General features: G+C 38.4%; 2 pseudogenes; both read right to left on the bottom strand.

Annotated features, from left to right (window-relative positions):
- Window positions 1-214: 214 nt before the first annotated feature.
- LOC125281856 (olfactory receptor 4F6-like) lies at window positions 215-1,145 on the bottom strand (annotated as a pseudogene).
- A 9,864-nt stretch (window positions 1,146-11,009) lies between these two features.
- LOC125281847 (olfactory receptor 4F6-like) lies at window positions 11,010-11,945 on the bottom strand (annotated as a pseudogene).
- Between the last annotated feature and the right edge of the window lie 333 nt (window positions 11,946-12,278).

Here is a 12,278-nt window from a genome sequence, read left to right as displayed (position 1 = left end):
AGTAGGAATATATAACACTTTATTTTTCATACTTAACAGAACATACTGCAGCTCTATTTGAAAGTGAAGTTCTTTAATTCAATACCTCTTTTATGTAGAGTTCTCAGTTTTTTAAAGGTGATAATGAATTGTACATAATCCATAATGTTCATGGTGATCACAAGGGTCGTGATGGTCCACGACATTCATCTTGTGCTCTTACCAATGAAATTTCTTATGGCATCTCCCTAGAACTTACAACTTGTCGACTTAACCTTCTCGTTGCCACCTTCATATCTCTGTTCCTTAAAGTATAGATGTCAGGATTTAATACAGGAGTGATGACAAAGTCCACAATGGCAAAAAATTTATCCACTGACTTGGTAGGGAAAGTCACACATAGAGAAACAAGCACGGAGTCAAAAACAAAACCACTATAGTGATGTGAGCTGACAGAGTAACGAATGCTTTGGATAAATCTTTTGAAGAATGTTGTCAGACAGTGATCAGAATAAAGATATATGATACAATTAAGAAAAAGAAGGTGCCCATAGATATGAAGCCACTGTTGGCAGTGACCACAAATTATAGTCTGTAAGTGTCCATGCATGCAAGTTTAATAACCCTAGGAAAATCACAATAAAAGCTCCCCACATTATTAGGGCCACAGAAAGGTAAATTTATGACAAAAACAAACTGAGACACAGCATGAATCACCCCAATGATCCAAGCAGCCACTATCAAAAGCATGCACATTTTAGGATTCACAGTAGTTAGATAGTGGACAGGCTTGCAAATGGCTGTGTACCTGTTATATGCCATGGCTATGAGTAATACCATCTCAACTCCTCCCATGACATGAATAAAGAACATTTGCAGCTATGGAAGGAAATGATTTTGCAACCACTGAAAAGATCAGAGATCATCCTAGGAACTGTGGTGGATGAAAGACCCAGGTCAATGAGTGATAGGTTGGCCAGCAGGATATACATGGGGGAGTGTAAGTGAGAATCAAAAATCACTGTTAACATAATGAAGAGGTTTCCCAAGATAATTCCCACATAGAACAAAGAGAAGAAGAGAAAAAGGAAAACCTGCATTCCCAAGGATTGTGCAAGTCCCAGTAACATGAACTCAGTTACCACAGAGCCATTTCCTTGGTCCATTGAATCATAAGGAAGGGAAGACTCTAAGGTGACCTGAAAGAAATGAGAGAAGGAATTAACTTTGAGGAGTGCTTCACAGGATGTGTTAAATGTTGATAATTTAAATTGGTTTTTGACAGATCTTTTATTTAATTGATAGTAAATTATTTACAAAATAATGGGAGCCCAGAGCATGGGTTTGGTAGTATGAGCAAAGATGCACTCATTGGCCATCTATTGCTTTAAATTGCTCTTATTTATTCAAGTACGTGGGATAATGAGTCAACTTAAGAAGTTAGAAAAGGATGCAAAAATTAAACTCGTGGAATTCAAGTTAAATAGAGCAATAAAAATTAAAACAAAAAATAATACGTATTGACTCCTAGAAAATTGGAGGAGTGTATATGAGCATATAAAAAAGTTAAAAAAAAACAAAAAATAGATAACCTTTTGAAAATATAATCAAGAATAATAAAATAAGCAATTAGAAATGAGTATAGAAAAATAACAGTTAACATAATAACAGTTAATACACATTTGAAGTCTGTTTTTTATGTGTATATATTACTGTTAGGTTTATACTGCTGAAATGGTGTTTGCATTAGAGTTTGAATGATAATTTTTGTAAACAGGAAAATCCCACACTACATAAACCTATAATCCTAAAGTCTCTAAACCTCCATTTATAGCATATAATATAATCTGTTTATGAACTTTAATTATTATACTGTGGACAGTCACAATGGAAAATATGGAACTGAGTGTATTCAATGTGGTGGAGTCAGAGTCGGTAGCATGTGTAAAGGACAGGCAGGAAGGAACACATAAAGAAAGGGGAAGAATGAAGATCAATGGGAAGGAGTGTAAGAAAATAAAAGGAGGGTGAAGAGAAGAAATAAATTCCTAAAGGTCAAATAGAGGATAAAACGATGATCAAAAAAAGGCATTGGTAGAACATTGCACATCTTTGCTTAGGTGCCTGTCATAGATTAAATCAACACACATCGATACATTACAAACACCTGGGTGAGAACTTTACTTGGGTTTCCATTCACTGCTTTAGGTATATTTTGACTGGAAGGATGGAAAGTAATAGTAAGGCTGTAGGGAAAATAACCACTGAGATGAAGACAGGACTTTAAGCACGTGAATCATGGGTGTGGCAGTAGGGTTTGGTAGAATAGAGTGGTTGAACATGATGCCTCAGTGAACTGGCAGGTGAATCACCTCTAAAAAAATTAGGAAGTAACCAAAAGCATCTGTTTTGCCTTCAGGTACTATTTGGCTTACCCTCATTCTAGTATTCATAGATTTTCATAATATAAAATTAAAGTTTTTGATATAGGCACCCTTTCTGCTTTGTCTAACACTACATCACCTGCCTTTTAAAACAGCGGCTGGCACATAGAAAAAGCCCAGGAAATATGTGATGAATGAATTTCCTAGAAATAGGTACTAAATTGTTCATAGAAGAAACAAAACAGTAGCCCTCACAAATATATAGAGAAATTGATTTAATAATATCTTCTCCATAAACTTGTATTTCCTGGTATAGTCCAGTTATATATACATAAAAAGTGAGTATTTAAATGAGTGAAGAAATTTCTGCCCTTTTTATTACAAACATCTGGAATTAGCATGTGTCACTGATGAGGAAATCCTCAGGATCTGAGAGAGAAAAAGACGATGCACTTGGTTTCTCTGCCTCTTTAGAAAACCCTGGTGACTTTGTGAAGCTCTCAGGAATTTGGCAGAAGTCAAGTCCCCATAGATTTTGCTATCCTTCCTCTTGGAGATGTAAACTTTTCCAGTCATTCAGAGCCTGAGAAGACCCATCATTAAATAAGAAATATAGATACATATTAAACAAACAAGATGATCAGAATTATAGATTTGTATAGAAGTGGGAAAGAACTTTGAGAGAACCTATTCAGTCACTTCATTCTACAAGTAGAGGGCCAACCCCGTGAGGGTAAATGGCTGGCCAAAGTGTTCACAGGAATACATTCACAGGGCCAGAACTAGAAGTCAGCCTAACTTCCAGTCCAATGGTCTTTCTCAATAGTGTATTGAGTATTTATATTTGAAAGGGTCACTGTAACCTAATTGGAAGTGGTTTGTCAACCCTCAGTTTTTATTCATTTAAAATAAAATTGGCTTACCTTCCTGAAAGACTTTTTTTTTTTTTTTTGCCATTGGGAATTTCTCTTGCTAACCCCCTTTCCTGTTTCTTCACACAACCTGTTAGTCCTTGAACCATTCCATCTTAGAACTTATAGCTACCAGCTCCTCTGTACCATCCCCTGGCACGGGGCCAGAAGATTTCTGACTCTGAGAATAGCCTCTCAGACTAGGCATTGGCTGGTTCCTTCAAATGTGGAGGAAAGTAATACTGAAGGAGAGGGAACCACACCAGAATCCTGGAGGTGGAGGATTGAGACTTCCTTCCTTTTGTTTAAAACAGAATTTGGTTCTCAAATAGGGCAGGAATAGCTGAGGCCAGATGTCTGTTTTACACCGTGAAAAAAAAAAAGTTTAAAATGACTTGGAGACCACAAAAATCAGAAACACATGAATCTGAAAAATTTTCACACTAAGGGAACAAATTGAACATATCAAAAGTTGTGTGTGTGTGTATGTGTCTATGTGTCAGTATGTAGAATCGATTTGATAAGACAATGCAATGCAGTGATTGAAATTTGAGAGTAAGAGAGTGATGGTGTAGAGTAAAAGGACAAAAATATTTCAAAAGGAGAGTATTTCTGACACTAATATTTTACAAAGAAACAGATGCTGAAGCAGAATTAAGGGGGAGAGAGAGAGAGGGACACAACCATGATAGGTGCAGTTTTATAATTAAAAAGCATCTTTCCTACCTGCCTGTTCAGCCACAGGATTTACATTTTTGGAAGAATAGAAATTCAGAGAGCTCAGTCTTACTTTCTATACATAATCTTCCCTCAAAGTCAAAGCTATAGATGATTCTTCAAAGTGGGAAATAAGCTAATTAGATACACAAGAGAGTGACCTATTGTTGTCTCAGAGAAGGCCAATACCGAGCCCATTATTAGTTTCTCTTGGGGGACTAAATCTTTGAGTCACATTGGTTTCCCCATGAGAGAAATAATGAAAAAGAAATTGCTTGGTAATGCAACAGAGGGAAAGAGAAGATTTTGAGGCAATATGTCGGTTTGTGTAAAAATATCCCTATATAGTTGCATGATCTTTGGGATGAAGTGCTTAGAAGCACTGAGATGAGGGGATGAGGGTGTAAAAACATATCCTGAGTGGACAGACATACCTAAACTTGTAGTACCAAACTTGAAATAGATGTAAAATCCCTGATACGTAAAGATAATTCTTACAACTGACAGTAGGGGAATAAATAGATCACTTTCATGTTATCAATTATAGCCAATGTTTACCTCTGTAGGTTTACTTGCAGTCCCAAACTTTGGAGTGTTGAAGATAAAAGTCTTCTTGAATGCATTTAACCTTTATTTTTCCTGAGTTGACTGGATAGAACTAAAATTTGTACGTTATTGGATCAATTTCTGAAGAGATCAGTGGAAAACAGATGCAAACACAAAAGAGGAAAATATAGGAGGTTATTTGGAGTGTTTGTAAGAAGAGCATATTTACCTGAGGGAGATACTCATTCATAAGACTTGTGACAAGGTATTGAAACAAGCCTAGTGTATTTCTGTAAAGAAGTAAGGCTTATCTATATTTGATATGTAAATACAAAGAATCTGATCTCTAGTCTATCATGGGGTCCCAAAGTGTCAAGGCTCTATCTTTGAGTTGTGTTTGTTTAGAGTTGTATTTTATTTTTTCTTGTTGAGAAAATGGAAAATCATAATTCTCTAGAATAGCTGCAGAATATACATTCCAAAATGTGTAAGGATACAAACTGAAGAATAATGTGGGCAGAAATATTTAAAAATAAATAGGAATGCATGGTCAGTGACATGAATTGGTATATATATGATGAAGTAAAATAATTTAGTTGTTTGGAAGAAACACAACTACTCTGAGATTAGAGGAAAATTTCTCTTGTTGCCTCCCTGCCCCACTGGCTACTGCAATGCAGTGAACACTCCACAGCCCCATAAATCATTCTATCATGTCAATGCACTTCTGTCCTGAGATGCCTGTGTCCTAAATGGCCAACTGGATACCAGACAGAATAGCATATTAAGATGAATTAGGGAGAATCTAGGCAGAAATAAAGCCCTAGGAAATTCTCCAGCCAGGCATAGAGCACACTGTGATTTGAGAGCAATCCCTTGGGGCATGGATATTGGGTTTGCTTGGCAGTGGAGAAGGCTGCTGAGCTAACAGAAGAGTAGGGGATGTTAATGTAGAGCTTATGAGAACTAAAAGTATCAGAGAGGATCGAGTCCACTGATTTACAGGCTGCCCCAGCTAAAGTTCGCTCAAGATTTAAACTGGCTGAAGCCAGCAAAAAGAAACTTACCAGTAGATTTCACTGCAGAGAATTGACAAACAAATTTAGAAAATCAATTGAGAAAAAGGAAAGAAAAGGGGATTAAGTACTTTAATCCTATGACTAAGCAAATATAAAAAGGAAGCCCATAGGGCAGTGGGGAGGGAACTTGGGGCAGGAGGTGGCTCTCTGGGGCCTGCTCTCCCCTTCCCCTTTCCAACCCCCTTCCCCCACTGCTGGACTAGGGCTAAGAGCAGCCTGAGCAGGAACCTGACCTCAATCCAGGTCACTGAGCTGGAGGGATGAGGAACACCTCTGCCGTATCAGCCTCCTCCTCCCAGGAGATGGAGGAGCTGGAGGAGCTGGAGCACTTTATGCACAGCTGGCTACATGCTACAGTACCAGGTGCAGGTCCTGCTGGCTGACAGCACAGAGGCAGATGGTGAGAGCGAGCAGACACAGTCCCACATCTCCCAGGAGGAAGTCCCAATAGTGGACCACCAGTGAAAGGCCTAATGAACAAGGGACAATGGACCACAGTGAGCAGCTGGAAAGCAGTTGTTTCTACTCTCTAAGGCAAGCCCCCTCTCCCCTACTACACACTCCCTCAGAGTTGAAGAAGGAGGAAACCAGGAAGTGCTGGTGGACGGAGTTTTTTAAAAGTCCCAATAAAAGCCTGTTCTCACTAAACCAGGGTCCAGGAGAAGGGAAACGTAGCAAGATAGGAAAGTTTTAGACAATAACTGTTCTACTCCAGCCAAATAGCACAGACAAGCTGTGGCCCCATGTTTACCTACACCAGCAAAGATTCAGTGGGCATCTAGACTGCTACCCTCACAGGGCTGTAACAGGGCACCCTCTATCTTCCCTTCAGCAGGCTGGTGTCAGAGAAGGCTGGTAAGGAGGCTGGGGCTTTCATCCCTGCCATCTTGTAAGAAGGCCCCCAAACTACCCCCATGGTATTATTGAAGACCATGTGAGAGCCTGGACTTCTATCCCCACTCAGCAGTATTGAGGCACTTCTCTCCCTGCGAGGTTGTGTCTGAGGAGATTCTAATAGAGAGTTGAGACTTCCCCTATTGCCCAGTGATAGTGAGGCCACCCCCATGGCAGGGTCAGTGGGGACTGTGTGGGGCCCTGGAACTCCCAGCTGTCTGTAACAAGTGTACCCCTGGACTTCTACCTTCACTGGTAGTGGTGAGACTGTGCTCCCCTCCCCCCTGCCAGAGTGGTATTACTAACAATGAGTTAAAACAGAAGATTTAAATAAGATTCAGAATCTCATAACATAACATGCAATTGTCCTAATCGCAATGAAAAAATCATTTGTCAGAGCAATAACTGGAAAGATTTCAAACTAAATGAAAAAACAGTTAGTGGATGTCAACACTGAGATGAGAAATTGGACTTCATCAAAATTAAAAACTTTTACTCTGGGAAAACCGTTTGGAAGATGAAGAGACAAATTACATAGAGGAAGAACATTTTGCAAAACATGGATCTGACAAAGGACTAGTATTCAGAATATATAAAGAATTCCCAGAACACAGCATTTAAACCAATCTGGTTAGGAAATGTATAAAAGACGTGAAGAGATATTTTTCCCTGAAGAGGATGTACAGATGACAAATAAGCACACAAAAAGATGTTCAACCTCATTAGCTGTAAGTGAAATGAAGAGTAAAGCCACAATGAGAGATCTCTTCCCACCTATCAGAATAGCTAAATTAAAAAAAAAAAATAGTGACGACACCATGTGGTGGTGAGGATACAGTGAAATTGGGTCAGTCTTGCATAGCTGGTAGGAGGGTAAAGTGTTACAGCCATTCTGGGAAACAGTTTGGCAGTTTCTTAAAAAACAGAAACTACAAGTTTGATATGATCTAGCAATTTTACTCCTGGATATTTATTCCAAAGAAATGAAAATGTACATTCATACAAAAACTTGTACTCAAATGTTTATAGCTACTTTACTCATGGTAGCCCCAAACTGGAAACAACCCAGTTGTCCTTCAACAGGTGAAAAGAATCTCCAAGGGAATTATGCCAAGAGAAAAAAGCCAATCCCCCAAAGTTACTCTATGATTCTATATATATAACATTCTTGAAATGACAAGATGATAAAAATGGGGACCAGGTTAGCAGTTCCCAGGGATCAGGGAAGGGAGGGGCAGGCTGAAGTGGGTGTGGGTACAAAAGGGCAGCAGAAGGAAACTTTGTGCTGATACAAATGTTCTGCATCTTGACTGTATTAACATCGATACTCTGGTTGTAATACTGAACTATACTTTTACAGGCTCTCCCATGGGGGAAAGTGGATAAAGGGTACGTAGAATCTCTGTGTTATTTGTTGTAGCTTGATGTGAATCTATAATTATCTAAAACAAAAGTTAAGAGGGGTGCCTGCATGGCTCAGTCAGTTAAGTGGCTGACTCTTGATTTCAGCTCAGATCATGATCTCATGGATCCTGAGGTGGAGCCCTGTGTTGGGCTCCGTGCTCAACAGGAAGTCTGCTTGAGGAGTCTCTTCCTCTCCCTCTGCCACCCCCCCCCCCGGCTCACCCTCTCTCTCTCTCTCTCTCTCTCTCTAAAATAAATAAATCTTAAAAATATGTATAAAATAAAAGTTAAGAAGAAAGCCCAGATACTAATCAATAAATTATTCAACACTACTGTTTTTAAACTCTGTTGGTTTTGTTCATTTATTTAATGATAAATATCCATCGAAGATTTTATATACTGTTGTACTGATGTGATAGCAGTAAACATTGACACAGCCCCTCCTCACATGGAATTTAAAATGTAATGAGGAAGACATAAAACAGATAAGAAATTATGAGTATGGCTAATGTTACAGAAGTGATACTGGGGAGTGTTATAGTAATATACAATGGAAGGAGCTCTCCTGGATTCAGGTTCTGGGAATTGTTTCTTGATAAAATAATGTTGAAACTGAGATTTAAAGAATGAATAAATGTTAATAGGCAAAGCATAAAGGACAAATGTTTCAGACAGAATAATTGGCCATTCTTTCAAAGAATGAATTCTCAAGAGCATGTTGTCATCTGAGGCTGGAGGGGAGGTTGAGGGCCAGGTCTTGGATGGCCTGATAAATCTTGAAAAGTAGTTTGTATTTTAATTTAAGAGTAGTGGCAAGCATGTGAAGGGTCTTAAGTAGAGGATCACATGTTTAGATTTATATTTCAAAAAAATCTGGGATGCCTGGGTAGTTCATTCGATTAAGTGTTGGACTCTTTATTTTGGCTCAGGTCACGATCTCAGGGTCATGCGATCAAGCCGCACATTGGGCTCTGAGCTGAGTGTGGAGCCTGCTTGAGAATCTCTCTCTCTTTCTCTTCCTCTTCCCCTCCCCCCTGTGCATATGTGTGCACATCCATGCTCTGTTTCTCTCTCTCAAAAAAAATCTCTCATTCTGAATGTAGATAATGAGAATGAAGGCAAACAAGATTTGAAGCTGGAAGACATACAGCTGACTTAATATTCTACTTGAAAAATGACATATGAAGTCTTAGACAAGAGTGGTGATATTTGGAAGAGAACAAGAGGACATATTTAAGAATTGTTTAGAAGTTGGAATTAATAGCATTTGTAGATTTAATGAATATTAGGGATTCGGGAAAGGAGGAGTCCATTATTACTCCTAGACTTTACATTGAGGAACTGGGTAAATATTGGTGCTACTTATTGTGACTAGGGACCTGAAAGAGTAGCAGGTTCAAGATGAGATGAGTTTAGTTTCAGATCTGCTAAGTGGGAGATGCCCTTGAATCATCAAGTCAGTATAGGCAGTTAGATTTATGAAGTAGGAACTCAAATAATAGCCTGGCTTAATGATAAAAGCCCTTAGCTTACATGGTAATTAAATCCTAGGGAATGGATGTCCCTTAGGGATAGAATATGAAGTGAGAAAAGGCCAAAGGTGCAATTCTGAGGAACACTGAGTTTGGTGATAGAGCTGACTGAGAGAACCTCAGCAAACTGCTACTGGGAAGGAATTCCCAAAGAGTAGGAGGAAAAGTGGGAGACTAGTTTCTCAGAAGCCCAGTGAGATATTTGAAAGAGGGAGTGGTTAGCAATGATTAAGTTAAGAAGAACTTAAGAATACCAAAGCATTAAAAGAAGTTTTTTTTTTTAAAAAACGATTTTATTTATTTATTTGACAGAAGGAAAGAGAGCATGCAAGCACATGCACAAGCAGGGGGAGCAGCAGGCAGAGGGAGAAGGAGAAGCAGGCTTGCTGCTGAGCAGAGAGCCAGATGCAGGGCTGGATCCAGGACCCTGGGATCATGACCTGAGCTGAAGGCAGATGCTTAACTGACTGAGCCACCCAGGCGCCCCACATTAAAAGATGTATTAATGATTAATTTACATGGAGGAAGTAGAGATGTTATTGGAAAGTTTCCTGGGGATACACTGGACAAAAATATATACGTTAGTTTCCTTAATTGAGCGTATTTTATTTAGAGAGCAGTAGAAACAAATAAACAAAAATGTTACGTGTAACTTTAATAAAGTATTTATTAAAAATGTAGAAACACTCAAACTGAATATACCTTACCATTTTTGGCTTGACATTTATCCAAGACTATCAAACTCAGATATATAAACTCTTGGGGGGATGTTTTATCTGGCCAAGAAACCATATTCAAGGAATCGAAGGCCTCTAAATACATATCCTTGGGTGATTATTCTTCTTTGGAACAGCCATAATTTCTGTGTTTTTTTTTTTTAATAAACCAGGTGATTGAATATTGGAAAGACTACATTTTTAGAATAATACAAAGGCAGACAAAAGTGCAAAAAGCCCTGGTTTCTATTTATCTAAAGTATTGATAGTGTTAAGGAAATTCTATCTCTACTTATAATCACTCAAATCTAAACGCAAAACTAAAATATCATCCTATGCTGATAAAGTCAAGTTTGTGTTTGGGGCTCAATGTAAGTAACATAGTTGATTTTGTTCTTTTCTAAGTTAAACTAAAATTGAAATAGGAATTTAAAAAATATAATTTATTGATTTTGATTTACTCAAAGTCACATTTTATCTACTAAATCCATAAGTTTACTATGAGATATATTTATCATTTTTGAGGTATTCATTTATAATTTAGAATAAAAACAATTATCAGGTCCCAGAAAATGTCACCCAGAAAATATCTGAATGTTAAGTTTATTCTTACGAATCAGCTCAGTTTTCTATTCTCATCACTCTTCATAATGGAAGTAGGTGAAGTCAATTTAGTCTCTGTGGTTAGCAAAATAAAGTCACCTCTGACTCAACAATCAATTGCTACAGGTAGACCTTTGTTGAACTATTTCTCCAAATAGTAGTTCTTACCATAGTAACGATGACAGTCATGTGACTTGCAGTGTTCTTGGTGAGCCTCGTGTTGTATGTAGATCTGCTCCATTCCTTATGAGATCCCACTAGGACCCACAATCCGTTTGCCCAGTCTTCTCTTGGCCACTCTCATATCTTTGTTTTGTAATGTATAGATGGCAGGATTCAAGACGTGGGTGATAGCAAAGTCAACAATGAACAAGTACTTATCCAGTGATGTTGTAGGGAAGGGCCACACATAGAGAAACATACATGGCATAAAAAAACAAAATCACTACAGTGATGTGAGCTGAGAATGTGACAAATGCTTTGGACAAGTCCCCTGAAGAATGTTTCCAGACAGTGACCAAAATGAAGATATAGGATGTAATTAAAGAGAAGAAGGTAGCCATGGATATAAACCCACTGTTAGCGATGATTACAAACTCTAGCTTGTAAGTGTCTACACAAGCAAGTTTTATGACCCAAGGAAAATCACAGTAGAAACTATCTACTTCATTAAGGCCACAAAAGGGCAAATTTATGACAAAAAGAAACTGAGAGACAGCATGGATTATCCCCACTATCCAGGCAGCCACTACAAAGGAAACACATTTTGGGGCTCATGATGGTCAGGTAGTGGAGAGGCTTACAGATTGCAGTGTACTGGTCATATGCCATGGGTATGAGCAGCACCATCTCAACTCCACCCATAACGTGAATAAAAAATATCTGTATCATGCATTTTGGAAAAGAAAAGATGTTGCAGTCAGTGAAAAGATCAGAGATCATTTTGGGTACTGTGGTAGAGAACAGACCTAGATCAAGTAGAGAGAGGTTGGCCAATAAGAAGTACATGAGTGTGTGTAAATGAGTCCATAATTACCATGAACACAATGAGGAGGTTTCCCAGGATAATTCCCATGTAGAACACAGAGAAGAACCAAAAGAGAAAATGATGCATCTTCCATGAATTTGAAAGTCCAATCAATACAAATTCAGATACCACAGAGTCATTTGTTGCATCCATTGGCTCAATCAGTAGGGAAGATGCTGAAGTATTCTAAAGGTAGAAAGTAAGGAAGAATTGAGAAATATGAGTATTGAGCATTGATGTGTTGTTTGCCCATCAATGCTTTTGTAGGAACCATGTTGCAAATGCCAAAATGTGACGTTGGAAAACATACAGAGAGGGTGGGTGAAAGGAAGATAAATGAATAGGAGAAAGGAGATAATCAAAAGTTAGATTAGAGAGAGAAGGAAACAACATTATTTGGAAATATGGAGGAATTAAGAACAAAGAGTAACACCTCCTGGTACAGAGCCTCTTACCAAACTCATTGTGCTTCTTTAGTCTTTTATC

This window comes from Ursus arctos, unplaced genomic scaffold (assembly GCF_023065955.2).
Source record: "Ursus arctos isolate Adak ecotype North America unplaced genomic scaffold, UrsArc2.0 scaffold_4, whole genome shotgun sequence".
Lineage (NCBI taxonomy): Eukaryota > Metazoa > Chordata > Mammalia > Carnivora > Ursidae > Ursus > Ursus arctos.
Note: the sequence above shows the minus strand (reverse complement) of the source record. Positions and strands in the feature narration are given on the sequence as shown.